Genomic DNA, 22,486 nt, shown 5'->3' with positions numbered 1-22,486 from the left:
TTTGATGACTGCTTCAAATTCTTTGCTGGTTATGGGTCGGTTCAGGTATTCTATTTCTTCCTGGTTCAGTTTTGATAGTTTATATGTCTCTAGGAATGCATCCATTTCTTCCAGATTGTCTAATTTGCTGGCGTAGAGTTGCTCATAATATGTTCTTATAATTGTTTGTATTTCTTTGGTATTGGTAGTGATCTCTCCTCTTTCATTTATGATTTTATTTATTTGGGTCCTTTCTCTTTTCTTTTTGATAGGTCTGGCCAGGGGTTTATCAATCTTATTAATTCTTTCAAAGAACCAGCTCCTAGTTTTATTGATCTGTTCTGTTGTTCTTTTGGTTACTTTTTCATTGATTTTTGCTCTGATCTTTATTATTTGTCTTCTCCTGCTGGGCTTGCTTTATTTGCTGTTCTTTTTCTAGCTCCTTTAGGTCTAGGGTTAGGTTGTGTATTTGAGACCTTTCTTGTTTCTTGAGAAAGGCTTTTATTGCTATATACTTTCCTCTTAGGACTATCTTTGTTGCATCTCAAAGATTTTGAACAGTTGTGTTTTCATTTTCATTTCTTTCCTTGAATTATTTAATTCTTTTTTAATTTCCTGGTTGACCCATTCATTCTTTAGTTGGATGCCCTTTAGCCTCCACACATTGAGTTCTTTCTAGCTTTCCTCTTGTGATTGAGTTCTAGTTTCAAAGCATGGTGGCTTGAAAATATGCAGGGAATGATCCCAGTATTTTGTTACCAGCTGAGACCTAACTTGTGACCCAGGATATGATCTATTCTGGAGAATGTTCCATGTGCACTAGAGAAGAATGTGTATTCTGTTACTTTGGGATGGAATGTTCTGAATATATCTGTGGTGTCCATCTGGTCCAGTGTGTTTTAAAGCCCTTATTTCCTTTTTGATCTTTCACTTAGATCTGTCCAATTCAGTGAGGGGGTGTTAAAGTCCCCTACTATTACTGTATTATTATCAGTGTGTTTCTTTGATTTTGTAATTAAATGGCTTATATAATTGGCTGCTCCTATGTTAGGGGCATAGATACTTAAAATTGTTAGATCTTATTGGACAGACCCTTTGAGTATGATATAGTGTCCTTCCTCATATCTTAATATAATCTTTGGTTTAAAATCTAATTTGTCTGATATAAAGATTGCTACCCTAGCTTTCTTTTGATATCCATTAGCATGGTAAATGGTTTTTCACCCCCTCACTTTAAATCTGGAGGTGTCTTTGGGTCTAAAATGAGTCTCTTGCAGACAGCGTATTGATGTCTTTTTTTTTTTTTTTTTTTTTTTTTTAAATTTTATTTATTTGCTTGACAGAGACAGTGAGAGAGCACAAGCAGGGGGAGCAGCAGAGGGAAAGGGAGAAGCAGGCTCCCTGCCAGGGAGCCCTATGTGGGGCTCGATCCCAGGATCCTGGGATCATGACCTGAGCCAAAGGCAGACGCTCAACCGTCTGAGCCACCCAGGCGCCCTTGATGTCTTTTTTTAAATCCATCTTGATACCCTTTGTGTTTGATTGGGGCATTTAGCCCATTTACATTCAGGGTAACTATTGAAAGATATGAATTTAGTGCAACTGTATTGCCTCTAAGGTCACTGTTACTGTATATTGTCTCTGTTCCTTCTGGTCTATGTTACTTTTAGGCTCACTCTTTGCTTAGAGGACCTCTTTCAATATTTCCTGTAGGGCTGGCTTGGTGTTTGCAAATTCTTTTAGTTTTCGTTTGTCCTGGACACTTTTATGTCTCCTATTTTCAATGACAGCCTACCTGGTTATAGTATTCTTGGCTGCATATTTTTCTCATTTAGTGCTCTGAATATATTATGCCAGTCCTTTCTGGCTTGCTAGGTCTCTGTAGATAGGTCTGCTGCTCGTCTAATATTTCTACCATTGTAGAGCTGCTTTCAGGATTTTCTCTTTGTCTCTGAGATTTGTAAGTTTTATTATTGGATGATCGGGTGTTGATCTATTTTTATTGATTTTGAGGAGGGTTCTCTGTGCCTCCTGGATTTTGATGCCTGTTTGCTTCCCCAAATTAGGGAAGTTCTCTGCTATAATTTGCTCCAATATACCTTCTGCCCCCCTCTCTCTTTCTTCTTCTCCTGGGATCCCAATTATTCTATACTGTTTCATCTTATGGTATCACTAGTTCTCCCCTTGTGATCCAGTAGTTGTTGATCTCTTTTTCTCTTTTTCTTCATCATTTGGTCTTCTATATCACTAATTCTCTCTTCCACCTTATTTATCCTAGCCATAAGTGCCTTCGTTTTTTATTGCACCTCATTAATACCTTTTTTGATTTCAACTTGGTTAGATTTTAGTTTTTTATTTTTCTAGAAAGAGATTCTCTAGTATCTTCTATGCTTTCTTCTTTTTTTACCTAAGATTTTATTTATTTATTTGACAGACAGAGATCACAAGTAGGCACAGAGGTAGGTAGAGAGAGAGAGGAAGGGAAGCAGGCTCCCTGCTGAGCAGAGATCCTGATGCGGGGATCGATCCCAGGACCCCAGGATCATGACCTGAGCTGAAGGCAGAGGCTTTAACCTACTGAGCCACCCAGGTGCCCCAATCTTCTATGCTTTTTTCAAGTCCAGCTAGTATCTTCATAATCATCATTCTGAACTCCAATTCTGACATCTTCCTAATGTCTATATTGATTAGGTCCCTGGCAGTCAGTACTGCCTCTTGTTCTTTTTTTTGAGGTTAGTTTTTCCATTTTGTCATTTTGTCTAGAGAAGAATAGATGATTGAGAGAATAAAATGCTAAAAGGGTAACAACGACCCCAGAAAAATACACACTAAACAAATCAGAAGATACCCGTAACTGGGGAGAAAAGAAAGGAAAAAAAAAAGAAAAGAAAAGAGAATATGAAGAGGCTGATGAATAGAACAGAGCCACACTCTAGATTTTGGGATTTTGGTCTGTTAGAAGAAAGTGCTTCCCAATATTTTAAAGAAAGAAAGAAAGAAAATACACACACACACACACACACACACACACAAATAAGGGTAAATATGATGAAGGGATGGAATATGACTGTAAAGATGAAAATGAAACAAAATTTTAAGAAAGGAATTGATAAGAAGTTGGTTGAAAAAAGAAAGAAAAAAAAAAGGGAAAGAATGTGATCAGGTGGGAGACTAGAACAAAGCCATTTAATAGATTTAGGATATATTTTGGTCTGTTAGAAGAAACTGTATCCCAAAATTTTAAAGAAAGAAAACCATATATATATACACACATATACACACACACACATATATATATATATATAAAGGTTAAATATAATGAAGGGATAGAATATGGCTGTAAAAATGAAAATTAAGAGATTTTTAAAAAGGTATTGATAAAGTAAAATGTTGGTTAAAATAGAAAAAGAAAAATTCAAAAAATAAAAAAGAAAGAAAAAGATAAAAATAAAGAAAATTTAAAAAAATTTAACTTTGAAAGACTAAAGAATCATGGGGAAAAAGCCATGAATTCCATGTGCTATATTACCCTAGCACTGGAGTTTTGGCGTTCTCATTGTTTGGTAAACTCAGTCTTGGCTGTATGTTTTTGCTGATCTTCTAGGGGAGTGGCCTGTTGCAGTGATTCTCAAATGTCTTTTCCTGAGGTGGAGTTCCACCACCCTTGCCAGGGGCCAGGCTATGTAATCTGCTCGGGTTTCCTCTCAGGAGCTTTTGTTCCCTGAAGCTTTCTGTACAGCTCTGGAGGTCGAGAATGAAAATGGCAGCCTCTCAATCTCTAGCACCATAGGAGTCGAGAGCTCGGGGCTCCACTCCTCAGTGCGCCCTGAGAGAAAAGCAGTCCATCACTCCTGTCTTCCTGGTCTCTGGCCGTACTCTGAGCTCTGTGACAGAGCTTTTCTATCTGTGGCACACGACCCCATTTGGCATTTCCAAACCCATCAGATTCCTGAAACGTGCACCCACACTGCTCTTCCTGGTGGAGGAAGGGGAGGGTCTCTCTGGATCTGCCACTTGTGGGGACCCTGCTCGAAGAGCAGTGGTCCAGCTGTGCTGGAGATCACGCTTTATGGCAACCCTGAGCTGACAGTGCCCTCCTTGGCTCCATCTTTGCAGCTGGATTTCCCACTCCAATACCTGTGCTCTGCCACACTCAGGTACCCCTGGTCTTTCTGTGACACAGATGGTCCTGAGACCACACTGTCCCAGCGAGGGCTCCACACCTCTCTGAGTCACTGGAGTGAAGTCAGTCAGTGGAACAGATTTCTAAGCATTCCAATTTTGTGCTCGGCCGCTCTATCACTTGCTGGTAGCCAGCTGACAGAGGCTCCTCCCCGCTGCAGTTATCTCACATATCGCCTTGGAGTCACTTCTCTTCATGTCCTCCCTTCCAGAAAGTGGTTGCTTTTCTGTTCATAGAATTGCTGTTATTCTTTTCTTTGATTTCCTGTTGAGTTTGTAGGTGTTCAGAATGGCTTGATAACTATGTAGCTGAATTGCTGGAACCAGACCAAATTTAGCTCTCCTACTTCTCTGCCATCTTACTCCTCCTCCTGAAATAGTATTTGTCGTATATGTTTCACATTAAAAAAGAAGTTAGCTCACTGAAAATCCTGATAGCAAAAGTCAGTTTTTAACTTTTATTCATTGTACAAGCAGAACATTGCATACATTTTGAAAAATTCTTTTAGTCCTAATGTCAGTAAATTACTCATGACATTTTTGTCTATACTCCTGCGGACCTTTTAAAATGTATTTATGTACAAACTTTTAAGTAAAAGAGAGATCACACTGTACATATTGTTCTTTAACTGAGCATCATTTTTGAGTTGACAAAATTACCCAAAACATTTTAGGGTAAGAGTTGCCATTTGATAATCATCTCTGCAGATGATGCTCACATTGAAACTAGAAGGTCACCCATATGGAGAGGTTAAAAATAAAATCTGCTGGCCTTCAAAATTCTCTTATCAGGCACCTAACGGGGTCAGATACTGACAATGATGCATCTGAGAGCAGTGAGTAAAGACAGATTGCAGAAGTTTCATAATTGTGAATTGTGTTCTCAGTTTATTCATTTTTACTTATGTTTGTTCCCTGTCTTAGGGTCTCTGGACTGTGCAATTTTAGATGGAAAATCTCAGATGTAGACATTTACATATTCATGCATGAAATAAAGTATTGTATGATATGTCAGTCAAATATACCCAGAAATCAGAAGACAAGTTTTTTTTTCCCCAAAGTAAGTTCCTTCTAAATGTAGCTAAAAAGAGCTACTTTGTCATTAAAGTGAATGAATATTCATTTTTAGAACAGACATGATGTTTGGATTGTGTTAAACATATGTCTGTTAGTGAAAGTGTGAGTCACAAAGAAAATTTCATCTAAAAATAATATCTATAGAAAAAAAGCAATAAATACACACATGGAAAAATACTTTTTTCTGTAAACTTTTATTTTTCTATTTTTAATGGTTGTGTATTTATTTTCTGTTATTAAAAGAAATGGTGGCCATGTTCAAAATAGCAGAATTCACAGTGGCTAAGAGGTAGAGACAACCCAGATGTCCTATCCATGGATAGATGGATAAACAAGGCATGGTATATACATACAATGAAATATTGTTCAACTTTAAAAAGGAAGGAAGTTCTGACCCATGGTGTAACATGGATGAACCTTGAGGACATGATAAGTTTAAATAAGGCAGTCACAAAAAGACAAGCACATATGATTTCCACTAATATGAGGTATCTCGAGTTGTCAATTTATAGAAACAGAAAGTAGAATGGTGGGTGCCAGGATCTGGGGAGAGGGAGAAATGGGGAGTTGTTTAATGGATATAGACTTTCAGTTTTGTGAGATAAAAAAGTTCTGGAGATTGGTTGCATAAAAAGGAATATATTTACCCCTTCTAAACTATACAGCTAAAAATGGTTAAGATAGTAAATTTTATATTATGTTTATTTTGCCACCCCCCAAAAAAAAGAGAGAGAAAGAGAAAGAGAGAAAGAGAAACTGGAGAGAGTATAATTTTTTAGACTGGAGCTTATTTATTTTTAGCCATAACTATTTCTACAAAGTAGATAACTAGGATTGGTCTTGTACCTTTAACAGGGTTATTATATAATACATGATTACTAATCAAATGCAGATACATAAGAAAACCTAGAAAACCAAAAGCTCAGTGGCAAGTCACTTGTCTCTAAATTGTGTATTTTATTTATTTTTGGTAGAAAATAAATAATTTTTATTTGTAGGATAATTAAAAGGTAACTAAATTTGTAGGGTAATTAAAAGCTAACTAAAGTATTAAAATCACCAGGTTCAAATATATATTTAAAAGAGCTTTGCTTTGTAATGATTATTAATTCATAATCCAGAAACATTGATTTATTCATGTATTTATTGACAGCTTACTATTATATTAAGAGACTGAGCTGGGTTCAGATATATAATGATGAGTAAGTTGAGTCTTGTCCTTAAGGAATCTAAAGTCATTTGCAGTGGAGCAGGAGGTGAGTAACAAACAGAAAATTACAGTAAAGTACCATAAAGATCATGAAAGGGGTAAATTAAGAGTAATGGAAAAATACAGAGTTTTGGGAGTTCAGGCTTTCTATTTTTAGGCTTCAGGAAACAGTTTGTGGAAGAACCAGTAGCTTTGTTCAATGAAAAATGTAAGTTCAATTGGTGAAATGGTTGAAAGAGAAAATGGAGGAAACAATAAATGCAGAGACCTATAGGTTGAGACAGCTTCCACCGCAACTTTGCTAGGATAGTTCTTTATGTCTGTTATCCTGAAGTACACGGTTTCTCTTTCACTGTCCTAAGTCCAGGTTTGGTGGCATGCCTGTAGGGCTCAGAAAACGTGGCTTAGTAACTGAGAGTAGTTACTGTGCTTGGAACATTGAGTTTGGGATGGGGGAGCACATGTAAGGTGAGGCTGCATTATGAAGATATGTGCCACCTCATAGCACGATTCTGGCAGTGATGATCTGTGCAAGATTTTTATAAAGGAGAGTAGTATAGACAGATTGGTACTTCAGAAATTTGATTCTGGATTCACTAAGGAGAAGAGATTGAAGTGGAACGAGAGGCAAGGCCATCACTTAATAAGGTACCAGTCTTGTAGGGACAATAACTGACATGGGTTGCAGAGATAGAAAGGAGTGAGTGAATTCCAGAGCTATTAAAAAGCTAGACTTGCTCTTTTCCACATCTACTGTGAGACTGAAAACCATTCTCAGCATTCAGATTGTTGATGTTCCAGAAGATGTCAGCATCACTCTGAAGGGACGTACTGTTACTATGAAGGACCTCAGAGGAACCCTGTGAAGGGACTTCAGTCATATCAGTAGAGTACCCAACCTCCTTGGAAGGAGGATGTTATGGGTTGACAAGTGCTGGGGAACTAGGAAAGATCTGGCTACTACTCTCCCTGTCTGTAGCCAAGTATAGAACATGATCAATGGCATTACACTGGGCTTCCCCTACAAGATGAGGTCTATGCATACTCACTTCCCCATCAATATTGTTATTGAGGAGAATGGTTCTCCTGTTGAAATCAGAAATTTCTTGGGTGAAAAATATATCCGCAGGGTTCAGATGAGCATAGGTGTTGCTTGTTCGGTATCTCAAGAAAGCTGACTTAATTCTTGAAGGAAATGACATTGACCTTGTATCAAACTCAGCTGCTTTGATTCAGCAAGCCACAGCATTTAAAAACAAGGATATCAGAAAGTTTTTTGGAAGGTATATATGTTTCTGAATAAGGAATAGTTGAGCAGGCTGATGAATAAGATCTAAGTTGCCCAGCTATAGAAACAGCAAGATGTCAGATGATTTTTCAGACTTATTTGTGTTATTTTCATAAAAGGTGAAAGATTTATTCACTCACTCTGAAGAGAAACCAGAGTTTCTCTTTTTTGTGTTTTAAAGATGCAATTAAAGCTGTATTGATTTGGATTTTTTTTTTTTTAAACTAGACCTAAGATTTAAGAATATTGAGAGAGAGAGTGTGTGTGTGTATGTGTGTGTGTGTGTTTGAATTTGTGGGGGTGGGAAAAGGATGGCATTATGGCTTGGACTATTGAGTGAATGGTGGAGCAGTTCACCAAGGTAAGGACAGAAAAGGAAGGAGAGGGTTTGGGAAAACATAACCATCTTCACTGAAACCTTGGGAGGGGATGGATAAGCCTAGTGAAGGTCCATGGAATGAGATGAAAAGAGGTCCCAAATAGGGAACCTGAGGGAAAAAGAATGGAAGAATGAACAGAGGGTGAACAGCCCACAACCAAACGTAGGCAAACCAACAAAACACAAAACAAACAAACAAAAAAACCAAAACAGCAAACAAAGCAAAGCTCAGCAGGGGTGGGCCAGAGAGGGAGAGGAAAAGCTAGAGGGTCCTTTCAAGAAACCCAGGGAGCAGGGTGTTTTTGGAGTGAGATGGTAGTCAATAGACTGTCAGGGAAAGATTTGGCCACAGGGTGTGCTTGGCGGAAGGCATTCCAGGAGTGCTGTGGGGCCCAGGGCAGGTTGAAGTGGGTTGCTGAGTGACATCAGAAGTGGAGGCTAGGAGCCAAGACAACCATTTCAAGAATTTTTACTATAAAGAGGAGGAGAGTAGAGTAGAAAGAATTATACTAAAGAGGATATTATAATATAATTTTATTTTTATTTTTTAAAATTTTTTTATTGTGATAAAATACATGGAACATAAATTTACCACTTTATTCATTTTAAGTATACAATTCAGTGGCATTAAGTATCCTCATGGTGTTGTGCAGTCAACTGTCTAGTTCCCAAACTTTTTCAACACCCCAATAACAACTCTATACCCATTAGGCAGTAACCCTCTAATCCTTCCTCCCTCTAACCCCTGGTAACTTCTCGTCGTCTTTCTGTCTCTCTCAACTTGCCTATTGTAGACATTTCATATAAGTGGAATCATCCAGTATTTGTCCTTTTGTGACTGGTTTGTTTCACTTAACATAATGTTTTAAAGGTTCCTGTGTGTTATAGCATGTATCAGAACTTCACTTCTTTTTATGGTTGAATAATACTCTATTATATGTGTATACTGTAAATTGTTTATAGATTCCTCTGCGGACGCTTGGATTATTTCAGCCATTGGGCTATTGTGAATAATACTGCTAAGAATGTGGGTGTACAAGTATCTCTTTGAGTACCTGTTTCCCATTTTTTGGGATATATACCTGGGCATGGAATTACTGGGTCTTGTGATTCTAGGTTAGTCATTTTGAGGAACCACCAGACTGTTTGTCACAAAGACTGCGACATTTTACATCCTCTACCAGCGATGGATCATGGTTCCATTTTCCCCACATAATGGCAAACACTTGCTTTCTATTTTATGTACGTACAATTTTTGAACTTTAATGATGATAATACTTCCTCCTGTTTGGGCTTTTGTGGACTGCCCTGCCCCTACCCCGCCTGCCAGTTTTTCCTGTCTAGGAGGCATTATCTCCATTTTATGCCTGTAGTAACTGAGGCTTAGGAGTTTGCCTAAGGTAAGTGCGTTGTATTTCTCAGGGTGAAATCTGTATAGCTATAAAGACAATATATACATATTCATCCTTGGTCTTTATTTTTCCTGTCATTGAACTAAAACCAAAACCAAACTAAACTAAAACTGAAACTAAAACTAAAATAGGAGCTAAAACCTGAAGCTGAAATGTGTAACCTGCTATTCAAGACACATGCAGCTTTAGCTGTGGGGACTAGCAAGCAGTGAAAACCTATATTAATACACCTGACAGCTACATTTGATAAAATTGTTAGAGGATAGATCTCAAAAACATAAAATAACTGCATGAATTTGATCCATGAATGAAGAGTTTTCCATTTTGTGTAGTTCTTCAAACTCTTTTGAACATCCACACCACTGGTGAAAATCAAGTTGATCATATATTCCTATATATGTGATCTGTATTAATAAATGATATTGCAGTGATATAACTTATAAATTATAAAATAAAAACAGTATATTTTATAATGGTAGGAATAACAATTCAAAAGTAATGAGTATGAACATAGTCTCTATTTTCTTTCTCTTTACAGTGGCTTTTCTTGCTAATTTTGGGATGGGTGCACCTCTACTTGGGTAAATTACTGATTAAAAAAATGGCTATCTTGTGTGATATGTTCAGGCACTTTTAAAAACAAATGTTGAAACATCCTCTGTATGTGAAGGGTATTTACACAAATGAATTCACAACTGCATGTTGAATATTTATTACATACAAAGCATTTTTGTACATATCGTGATCTTGCTTTGCTCTCTACAAAATATGCAATAAAGTTTAATTGTAACTGTATCTAGCTAAGGTTCCAAAAGCTTGCCCTTGAGGAAGTGCCTCTAACCGTAGGAGAAAAGGAGTACAAGCTGTATCAGATTTATTTATAAAGCAGTGTTTGCAACCTTCATCTATAATTTGTATTTAAATTGTCTTTGGAAAAGTGAACTAGATGATAATTTATCACATGAAGTTGTTTGAGCTGATGTTTTGGCATTTTGAAGAAAAACAAGAGTACATAAAATCTAATACAGTGTCGAGGGGAAATTGGCAAAGTACTCTGTGTGATCTTAGGAAAACAATGTCTAAAATACATATATATTTTTTAATAACCTGAATTTACTTGAATGTGCTTCTGCTTTGACTGCTTTTGTGCCTGCATTTGCTCCATAGCAACTACCAAACAGAGCTATTCTAAAGGGAAGGAAAGAAAAGGAAGGTATTTGATGTGGAGATTTTAAATGGCTTTTGAGTCAGAGCAGTCAGCTGTTTTCCTTTTGAGTGTAGTAATTGCTTAAGAAGATTTGAAATGTATTTTTATGGTTACATTTTAAGTACGTTAGTAAGTTTTTCCTGAATGGTGTGTTTCTGTTTTTTCATTGGGTAAATAAATGAATTTCGTCTCTGGAAACAACGTCACATTCAATTTTTCAGGGTCAGAATGCATTAACTTTTTGTTCAGTGGCTCTTGAAACTCACATGGCCCCATGCAGGTGATTGTCTAGTTAAATTCAGATGACACTAATGAGTGAGAACAGTGACATTATGGGAACAGCTTATCAATGAATACAGCTTCTGTTACACTAGATCTGGAATAAGGAAAAGATGACAGTTTTCTATTTGTGTAGGAGAGTCAGGAACACTTTCTTAGTGTGTTTCCCATTTTTTACATACCATTTTCACCGTTACTTTAACAAGATTAGTGGGTGGTAATTAGTGGGTGGTAAATTTACATGTGCTATGGAGTAAGCTAGTCACCTGAAGGTTTACCACTTCATGGGGAGCTGACTGGATTTCCAAACACGTTATCATCTCTTTTAGAAAATAGGTTAATATGTGTGAGTCATGAAGACCCAGACTTAGAAACAAACACTTTGGCAGACAGTTGATGTAAAGCAGGTGAGAACAGTTACCATCATACTCAGACTGTGGGACTAGAACTACTCTTTCAAATGATGATGATGATGGTGATGTTGCTGATATGAACAGCTAATGTTTACTGAGAATTGACTGGAACCTACTTTGCTGAGAACTTGGTATGTATTATCTCATTTAATCCTCAGAACTTTGCACGCATTATCTCACTTACCATGAGTTACTCATAACCCCCTTTTTATAGATGGGGAAAAAGACATAGTTGAGTTGCTTAGATCACATATTTAATGGCCAAGTCAACTGAAAAACTCAGGCTTTCTGACCACAGAGGCTGGGTCTGTGACACTCTACTGCCTGTGATTTTGGTGACAAATTGTTTGGCAGATGGTGATCACAGAAGTTGCTTTAAGTCACAACTTTCAAGTACCCTTTTTCTCTAAGGCCAAATCGTGTAGCTTTTATTCCACCCCCCCCCCCAAATTATATTATCACTTTTGTAGTTTTAAAGAGAAAGGTGTGAAAATTTGAAATGTTATCTATTCTCATTTAATTTCCTACTTTACGTGGAGAGCATATTGTACCCAGATCTAAATGTCATTACCATTTGGTTCTCATACTTAAAGACAGAGAAAGTATCTGCTCAGTTTTGAGCAGAGGCTCCCTTGTAGGAGTGTAACAGGGCTCAGCAAAGTTTTGGCACTTGTGTTTGGCAAAACGTCCCAGGCAGATGAATGATTCATATGGCAGGAACACTGCTACTCGGAAAGGTGAATATTAACACCTCTGAGTGTTTGTGAAATAACCTTAATGGAAGGACTAGAATATTGACAAAACATTATCAAAAAATTATTCTGTATTTAGCAGATAAAGATACAAAGAATAATTTATTGCAGAAGTCTGCAATGATTCAGTTCCAAATTGAATGTGATGTCTGTAATTATATTTTAGAAGGATATTAAACAATATGGATGTGATATCTGATTCTTAAATATCATCATTCCACTGAGTCTAAATATAATTCATCGATAACCATACTTACAGATATTACTAGGTGACAAGAAATACTTAGATGTAACAAGAAAGAAATGGAAAATTCAGACTTGTGTGATTTCAGAATAATTCCTAGCATTGCTTCAGGGTTTATTAAGACAAATGGAAGGGATTTTTACAAGGTATAGTTCAGTTGCAGTTTTCTTCCTCAGAATTCACATTATTGCCACATCCTACGAATGACAAACATTTGTGGACTATGGCAGCAATCTGTTGGGTGTTTCAATCTATTTTGAGCTGAAATTGATTAGCACTTTATGAAAAGTGTACAGAAAATTGCCATGCTTATCAAGGCAAATCAAGCCATAATTCTGCCTTTTTTTTTGTACACCTGCAGCTATGAATATTTTTTGGTGGATACATTGAGATGTGCTCAAGAATATACATATTGGACTGCATATCATGCAATTTATTCTGATCTTACTGACAGTTTGCAAACAAAAACTCAAAACAAGATGCAACTGTGTGCAGCTCCCGAGCTGTAGGTTCTGATTTTGGCATCCATGAATGCACAAGGAAAGGGGCCTACAGCTGAAGAGGTGTGCTTTTGCTCATCTTACTATGAAATATAATCTGGGCATTTGTTTGATGGATTTCATGAAATATGGAGGAAATCTGAAGTAAGGGTAAGAGTTTCATCTGATTGCCTTTATTTTTACCCCACCTTGATAATACTAAGGAGAAGAAATGAAAATAACCTGGAGTTGATGACTCTAGTGACGTAAGTTAACCGTATTTATGGGGTGTTGTTAAGAATGAGGAAAGGAGGAAGTGAGCAGTGTTGGTGAATTTCATATTTTGAGAGGAAGAGCCCTTTCTGTGGCAACACCTTCAGAGAAAAACAAGGATTGTAAGCCAAAGGAAAAGGAGGAAGACCATGGACTACATGGAAGTCAGTGTTATTCAACCTACTTTCAAGAACAGAAAAACAGTGTAGAAATAGGCTAGTCTTCATGTTGTCACTCTCAGGCAGAGCGGAGAAAAAATATCATCAGATTTTAAAAAAAGGAGAAAGAAAATCCTTGAAAATTTACATGTGCTATGGAGTAAGCTAGTCACCTGAAGCTCATCTTAATTCCAGCAAATGTTATAAGTTGTACTTAAAACTCCCATGTTGTGTGCAGTTCTTTTACTTTATGCCTGGCTCTATCTAGAAAAGGATCCTGAATCTTGCTAAATTCTAGATCTGCAATGAGTCTACTCTGATAAAATTCTGTATTTTACATAGAAACACATTTTTAATAAAAATTATCTTAACAACTTTTCAAATATTTGCAATGAAAAATCAGGAAAAGGAAAATTGAAATCATTCATGATTTTAACACTCAGACTGTATCATTCCACTCTTTTTATTATAGATTTGATATGGTAAACTGTTTGGGATTTGCTTTGTTACACAATACACTATGAAACTAATTCTTTGTCATTAAATATTCTCCTGTGATAATTATATTTAGAAAATATTCAGGTTTTTTTTTTTTTTTTTTTAAATCAGTGGAATTTCCAGTGTTATCCTACGGATTTCCAGCATCCAATCTCTGCATGGTTGGCTGTTTAGATATTTCCAATATTTTGCAATTAACAATAGTAATACATTTATCATCATCATGGACATTAAAAAAATTTATAGAGGTGAAATTCTCCTAACAATCACGGTGTTGTACATCCATCACCTGTCTCTATTTCCAGAGCATTTGCTTCACTCCAGAGTAAAACACCTTATCTAGTAAGGGGCATTTCACTTTCTGGCCCCAGCCTAGCCCTCCATCATTGTCTCCCCTCCTCAGGTTTTTTTCCCAGTGCCCAGTCCAACCTTGTGAATTCCTGCTCTGTCACCTTTGTCAGTTATATTCACTATCCATTTCCCTTCATCCATTACTCAAACCCAGGTCAACGCTCATGTCTTTGGTGAAAACCTCTCTCACCAATAAACTGTCACGATCTCTCTTTTCTGAAAACTATTAGCACACATGTCTGTTATGTTCATTTGGTCCATTTTTCATTTTATAAAGCCATTCCAGTAGCGTGTGTTGCCCATAAATTATATTGCAAACAATTTCCGGTGTGGTAGAGTGTATCTTATCTATTTTATGTTCCCTGATGGTTGTCTTAGTACGTGGCCCAACCATAATGCACAATAAATTCTTGTCAAATGAATTAAAATTCATTTTTTCCCTTATAGGCCTTACCATAGTGCTTAGCATAGAGTCCCAATAAATATTTACTGATTGATTTAAACATATTTATACTTTTACCTAATTATCTCTCTTGAGGTCATGGGTTCTGCCTAACAGCTTTGTAAACAAGAACTGTATGTACTCTCATTTATATGACCTTGTTTAGGAGATTCATTTTTAAATACTGAGATTCATTGAACAAGGCACTATTCATATGTAAATCAGTCTTTCTGTCTGTCTTTCTTCTTTCTCTGAGTTTGGCCTAATCTTGTCTCAGCCTCCTTACTGCTGTGTGTGATGTTTATTTACATATGGCATTTCTACCTGTGGGACTACAAAGTGTAGGATTATGTTTTGGCTTTTGTTTTCCTAATGGCACTAGTAGCTAGTAGCTTCAGAGAACATTTCACAGTGACTTATGGACCCTTCTTGGTGATTGTTTCTGATATCTCAGAGTTTATTTTCTTAGAGATAAAAGTTATATGATTTCTCCCTAAGTTTATTTGCTTTGCACTTGTGTCCGTGTTGGTTGTCCTCTTTAAGTTGAATGCGTGTTTCCATAGGAACTGGAAATAATAAATTGATATGACTATACCTAGAGTTTCATTGTTCTGTGAGGACATTTCCTAAGCAAGAAAGTGTGAATTTATCTAGGAAGTCTGTTCATTTGGCTTTTTATAATATTATATATTTTTGAAAAGTTCCACTTTACTCCAAGAAAATATCTTTCTCTTCTTCATTACTTCTGAAGAAAAATTCCTACCATGAATTGATGAATTCGTCACCCCTTTTCCCCCTCTTATATGATTCCATGAAAAGCAGATGAAAAAAAAAAAAAAAAAAACTTAGTGAAGATCAGATTCAGAGCTAAATTTCTCAAAGTGTATTTCCTTTCATATATTTCTGGTGGACTTTTTTACAGCATAAGGGCCAACATTTATTTTTATTGTTCTTGTAATCAGTGAATAGGTTGAGCTTAATTTTATTGACACTCCTTTTTAAAACAATTCAGCCTGATTTCAGAAGTGACATATTTTGCATCAGAGAGGACTAAACTATGCAAAGTGGCATCCTTTGAGGAATGCTCATTACCAGAGTGGCAACAAGGAACTCAGCTCAAGCAGTTCCTATAGTGATTGCAAACTGGCTCACTTCCCAGCTCTTAACATTGTCAGTGTGGTTTTCTCTTGATTGACCATCAGTCTTCAGCATCTCTAAACACATATATTACACACACACATGCACACACACACACACACACAGACATACACTTGGCCAGACACAAGATAAACAAACAAAGACTCTTATTAAACTCCAGGAACAGCTTACATAGAGACATTTAATCCTTTTTGCATATAAATAAGATCCCCACTCTGCTATGCTATTTTGGAATATGGAAAGTCTATAAAGCTTGACTCTAAATTTCAGAAGGCATAGTCAACTGTAGAATGTTTTTGAGTGGTCCGGATATTCAGGGTCTATGACTAACGTTCTCCCCACATAGATTCTCTCTAGTCTAAAATGCATTTGCCAGACTAATCACTCTGAGACTGATTTGCAACGGCCCCTTTCAGCTTCAAAGGTTGTCAGCTCACTTATCCATTACTTCTGTCATTTATTTTTGGGACATTTAGCACGGGCCAGGTGCTATACTAGACAGAGTGTCAGAAACCTCCTTTATATAGCCCCGCACTGGTTCTGTTCCGAGGCCACAGCTAGTGCCACCTCCGTGAACCACGGTCACAGTCATCTTTTAACAACACCGATTTGACCATGTTACCCTCCTGTTTAAAACATTTCAGTGAAGTCCAGTTAAAATTGGCCTAAGATTCAAACTCCTTATCATGCCCCCTGCCACCTGTTGACCTTTGCATTTATTCTGTCCCTTGACCAATGTTCCAATCACACTGACCACCTTTCTGTGCCTCGAAGAGGCCAGGATTTTCTCGCCTACAAGCCTTTGTACGTGCTGTTCCCTCTGACTGGAACACCCTATTCCCTTCTTCCCAGAGGTGGTTCCTTCTCCTCCTTCATGTCTTATCTTAAATGTCACTCCCAGAGACTTTTCCTCTGACCATGCTATGTAAATAGGCCTTCTCATAACTCTCTTTTGTTATACTCTGTTTATCTTACAGCATTTTCGAAGTTCTAAGTTTATATTCATTTGTTTTCTTTAATTTCTGCTGCTTTCTATAAAAAATGGTATCAGGAGGGAGTTTATAGACTGTGAGAGTAAAGTTTCTATCAGGTTGAAGAGAATGTGTAGTAGGAGGGAAGTTTTGAGAGAGCCAGAAAGATTAAAGAAACACTGTGAGAAGATTGACTTCTAAGATTTTATTTTTTTAAAAGATCTTATTTATTTGAGAGAGTGAGAGAGAGAGTGTGTGAGAAGGGGGAGGACCAGAGGGAGAAGCAGACTCCTTGCTGAGCAGGGAGCCCAATGTGGGACTCCATCCTGGGATTTAGGCATTGTGACCTGAGCCGAAGACAGTTGCTTAACCGACTGAGCCACCCAGGCCCCTGATTTCTAAGATCTTAAATGTGCATCAGTTATCAGGACAGCTTTTGGGATGAAGCTGTGGGTGTAGGAGGCCATTGTCAAGTGGAGATAAAATGAGGGTTCCTAGAGTTGAGTGTCTACTGCAAGCCAAACTTCTCTGAGCATTGGGTATATAAACCACAAAACAAAATACAAATTGTATATTCTTACCTCCTTTGTTATAAATTAATTGGCCTTATATGCTTGTTATTTCTGGGATTTTTCTGTTCTCTTGATCTATGTGTCTATTTTTATGCTAGTACCATACTGTTTTGATTATTATAGCTTTATAATATGGTTTGAAATCAGGGAGTCTGATACCTCTAGCTTTGTTTTTCTTTTTCAAAATTGTTTTGTCTATTTAGGATCTTTTTTAAAAAAAATTATTTATTCATTTATTCTAGAAAGAGAGAGAGCATGTGTGCATGTACATGCATGTACCCTGAGGGAGGATCATAGAGGGCGGAAGAGAGAATCTCAAGCAGAATCCATGCTGAGTGAAGAACTTGATGCAGGGCTTGATCTTATGACCATGAGATTATGACCTGAGCCAAAACCAAGAGTTCAACACTTAATTGACTGAGCCACCCAGGTGCCCCACTATTTGGGGTCTTCTTTGGTTCCATACAGATTTTAAGGTTATTTCATTTTTGTGAAAAATGCAAATGGAATTTTGATAAGCATTGCATTGAAACTGTACTATGCTTTGAGTAATATGAACATTTTAACAATATTATTCTTCCAATCCATGAGCATGGAATATCTTTTCATTTATTTGTATCTTTTTCAGTTTCTTGCATCAGTGTCTTAAAATTTTTAGGGTACAGGTCTTTCACCTTCTTGGTTAAATGTACTCTTAGGTATTTTATTATTTTGATGCAATTATATATGGATTATTTTCCTAATTTATCTTTCTGATTGAAACAATAAATTTTTGTATATTAATTTTATACCCTGCAACTTAACTTACTAGTTTTAGTAATTTTTTATAGGAGTCTTTAGGGTTTTCTATATATAGTGTCATGTCATCTGCAAATAGTGATAGTTTTACATCTTCCTTTCCAGTTTGGAAGCCCTTTACTTCTTTCCTTGCTTAATAGTTGTAGCTAAGACTTCTAATACTATCTTGAATAAAAGTGGGGGTAGTGGCCATCCTTGCCCAGGCCTTTCCTTGCCATTCCTTGTCTTAGTGGAAGAGTTTCCAGTATTTTATTGAATATGATGGTAGCTGTGGGTTTATTATATATGGTATTCATTATGTTGAGGTGCATTCCCTCTATATCCATTTTGTTGAGTTTTTATCACAAATGAATGTTGAATTTTGTCAAATGGTTTTTCTGCATCTTTTGAGATGATTATATGATTTTTATCTTTTATTTTGTTCATATGTTATATCATGCTGATTGGTTTGCAAGTGTTGAACCATCCTTGTATCCCTGGAATAAATCTCACTTGATTGTTATGTATAATCCTTTTAATACATTGTTGAATTTGGTTTACTAATATTTGTCGAGGATTTTTATGTCTGTGTTCATCAGGGATATTAGCATGTAATTTTATGATGACAAAGGCAAGAATATACAATGGGGAAAGGACAGCCTCCTTTATAAATGGTGTTGGGAAAACACCATGCAAAAGAAGGAAACTAGACTACTATCTTACACCATACACAAAAATTAATTCAATAGATTAAAGACTTTAATTAAGATCTGAAACTCCTGAAAGAAAACATAGGTAACAAGCTCCTTGACATTTGACTTGGTGATGATTTTTTGGACCTGACTCCAAAAAAAAAAGGCAACAGAAGCAAAAATATAAACAAGGGAGACTACCTCAAACTAAAGAGCTTCTGTGCAACAAAGAAAATTATCAATTAAATGAAAGGCAACCTACCAAATGGGAAAAAATATTGGCAAGTCATATATTTGGTAAAGGGTTATATATAAAGAACACAACCCAATAGCAAAAACATAAACAAACTGATTTTAAAAAATGAGCGGAGATATTTCTTCAGAGAAGGAATACAGATGGCCAACAGACACATGAAAAATGCTTACCATCACTAATCAGGGAAATGCAAATCAAAACCATAAGGAGATACCATCTCACATGTATTAGAATGGGTCTTGTCAGAAAGACAAAAAATAACATGTTGGTGAGGATGTGAAGGAAAGGGAATCCTGTGCACTGCTGGTGGGAATGTAACTTGGTGCATCCTCAGTGGAAAACAGTATTGAGATTCCTCAAGAAATTAAAAATAGAACTACCATATAATATAGCAATTCCATTTCTGGGTACTTATCTGAAGAAAAAACCCCACTAATTTGAAAATATATATGCACTCCTATGTTCATTGTGGCATTATTTATAATAGCCAATATTTGGAAACAACGTAAGACTTTATTAATGGATGAATGGCTAAAGATGTGGTATATCTGTCTGTCTATCTGCTGTCTATCTCCACTCAGCCATAAAAAGCATGAAATCATGCCAATTGCAATAACATTAATGGGCCTTAAGGAAATTACGCTAAGTGAAATAAGTAAGATAAAGAAAGACAAATACTGTGTGATTTCACTTATATATGGAATCTAAAAAACAAAACCATACAGACAGAGAACAGAATGGTAGTTACTAGAGGGGAGGATCAAGGGTGGATGAAATAGGTGAAGAGAGCCAAGAGGTTTCAATTATAAAAACTTACAGTTATAAACTTTTAATTAAAATAAATAAGCCATGGGTAGTACAGCCTGTTGACTATAGTCAATAGTATTTAGTGAATACTTGAGGATTGCCAAGAAAGTAAGTCCTAAAATTTCTTTTCACAAGAAAAAAATTTTTTGTACTTTTTGTACACTTTTTTGTGTGGTAAGGGATAGTAACTAGACTTATTGTGGTGATCATTTCATAGTGTATACAAATACTGAATCATTATGTTGTACACCTGAAACTGACATAATGTCATATGTCAATTATACCTCAATTAAAAAACAAAAATAAAATCTAAAACTCAAAAACCACTATAGCAGTTTTATTATTATTTCTAACTTCTTTGCCCAGTGGTTTTGTTTATTAACCTCCTACCTCTGCCACATTCTTTTCTTTAAATCCTGTTTAGGTCTACTATTTGCCTTTCCTTTTTAACTGTTTGAATCCTGTTCATCCTGTATATCTCAACTCTGAGAAGTACTTTCCAATTACCTCCTTCCTAATTGCCCCCATCCTTCCATTGGTATGTGTCATCTGTCTCTCCCCTGAACATGTAGAGGGTTGGTTGTATCATTTTATGTCTCTGCTACCATTGCATTTTATCCTTCCTCCCATAGATCTTGTTTTCCTAGTTAGATATAAACACCAACAGCACATAACATTTTCCTCATATATCTCTGTAATATCATGTCCCAGTGAAGTGTGCTAGGGAAGACATGGGACAAACATTTGATGGTGGAAAATTAAGTCAGAATTTCTTGTCATATATAGCAGCTGCTAAAGTGTTATATGGTGTTAATAGAATAATTAAGAAATTAACCATTTGATTATTTTGTTTATAAAATGTTTGTGTTGCCTATTATTTCAGTATGATTGAGAGAAACAGACTAGACCTCTAAATGACATAGTTGCCATATTCAAGGCTAATCAATCTTTCTTTCTTTGGGGCAGTTCTAGAATAATGGCAATATACTTTCTAAATTTCCATGCATTGTTTTCTATCACTTTATCTTTTTTTTTTTTTTAAAGATTTTATTTATTTATTTGACAGACAGAGATCACAAGTAGGCAGAGAGGCAGGCAGAGAGGGAGAGAGGAGGAAGCAGGCTCACCGCCGAGCAGAGAGCCCGATGCGGGGCTCGATCCCAGGACCCTGGGACCATGACCTGAGCCGAAGGCAGAGGCTTTAAACCACTGAGCCACCCAGGCGCCCCTCTATCACTTTATCTTATGTGGACTTTCACAATGACTAATGTATAGTGAATTTCATCATTCAACATGGTTGAATAATAGTATTTTTGTTCATTTTAGTTTTTGGATAATGCAACATTCTAGATTTAAAAAAAAAAAAAAAAAAGAACAGATTACACTGGGGGCCCTGGGTGGCTCAGTCAGTTAAGCATCTGCCTTCAGACCCAGGTCATGATCCTGGGGTCCTGGGATCAAGCACCAAGTTGGGTTCCCTGCTCAGCAGGGAGCCTGCTTCTCTCTCTCCCTCTGCCATTCCCACTGCTTGTGCTCTCTCTCTCAAATAAATAAAATCTTTTTAAAAAATTAAATTACATTTAAAGAGTATTGAGCACAAGGTAATGTTCATTGATTAAAAGGTACTTTCTAAGGTCTCATATAAGTTGTAATTATTAACAAGTATTATTGTATTGCAGATGTATGGAAGTTAATGGACAACTTTCTTAATAAAATACAGGGTTAGCAGAGGATTTGTTGTAATAGGTAATATGGAGAATAGCCAGGTGAGTGGAATTTGGGATTTCCTGCCAGAACCAGAAATAACACAGAGATAGGGCAAATGGCAAGACATAGATAACCAAAACATTTTGATGGCCATTTTGATTCTTCATTGTAGGATTTTTGAAAACTTACTCATTCAGCAAGTGTTTATTTAATGCTTATTTCATTGTGTTCGTGGGTAGGGATAATTACAAAGAGGATAAGGCAAGCACAGTCATCCACCCCCATGATGCTTACATTATCTTCAGTATGCAATTGAGCATGCAATTTTTTGGCTCCTACTTCCCTTGCATTTTGTATATTAATTTCATATGATCACTAAGTACTCCCAGATTGGTTGATATTATCATAAATATAGGGTAGCAGTTTTGTGTATATTTTTATAATTAGATGTTGCTTGCACACATGACTTGTGTTCCAGAAAAATAAAGAAAATCGTGGAAGATCTGAAAAGACTACTGTAATTTCTTGGTTCGTTTAAGATACAGCTATTTGAGGAAAAACCTGATAAAATAATTTGAACTTTGGCTCAAAGATCAAATTTAGGGACAATTCAAGAGAATCCTCCAGCAAACTGAGAAATCTAGTGGTACGTTTATTCACATGGTCCATTAACTATAGTCCTCTTGTTCCTTTATTTCTCTGTCCTTTCTACCTTAATCCCAAGGTCTTGGGATTTTAAGTAAATTGCTCCTTTTTTTTCAAAGATTTATTTATTTGAGAGAGGGAAAAGGTGTGAGCAAGTGTGGGGGGAGTAGGAAGGGGGAAAGAGGGACAAGCAGACTGAGCTGAACACAAAGCCTGGCCTGGAGCTCCGTCTCATGACCCTGAGATCTTGAACTGGAATCAAGAGTCTGTCGCTTTAC

General features: G+C 36.6%; 1 protein-coding gene and 1 pseudogene across 2 annotated transcripts in view; both read left to right on the top strand.

The window, feature by feature from the left end:
* Window positions 1–22,486, top strand: part of PRKD1 (protein kinase D1) — a gene marked incomplete at its 5' end in the record, with an annotated part of 327,016 nt that overhangs the window by 47,710 nt on the left and 256,820 nt on the right. The gene's annotated exons all lie outside the window — the stretch shown is intronic.
* On the top strand, window positions 6,437–7,751 carry LOC308346046 (large ribosomal subunit protein uL6-like; annotated as a pseudogene). The gene is made up of 3 exons: window positions 6,437–6,494; window positions 6,606–6,656; window positions 7,181–7,751. The product of its transcript is annotated as a large ribosomal subunit protein uL6-like (transcript).

Source organism: Martes martes (assembly GCF_963455335.1).
Source record: "Martes martes genome assembly, chromosome: 7".
NCBI lineage: Eukaryota > Metazoa > Chordata > Mammalia > Carnivora > Mustelidae > Martes > Martes martes.
Note: the sequence above shows the minus strand (reverse complement) of the source record. Positions and strands in the feature narration are given on the sequence as shown.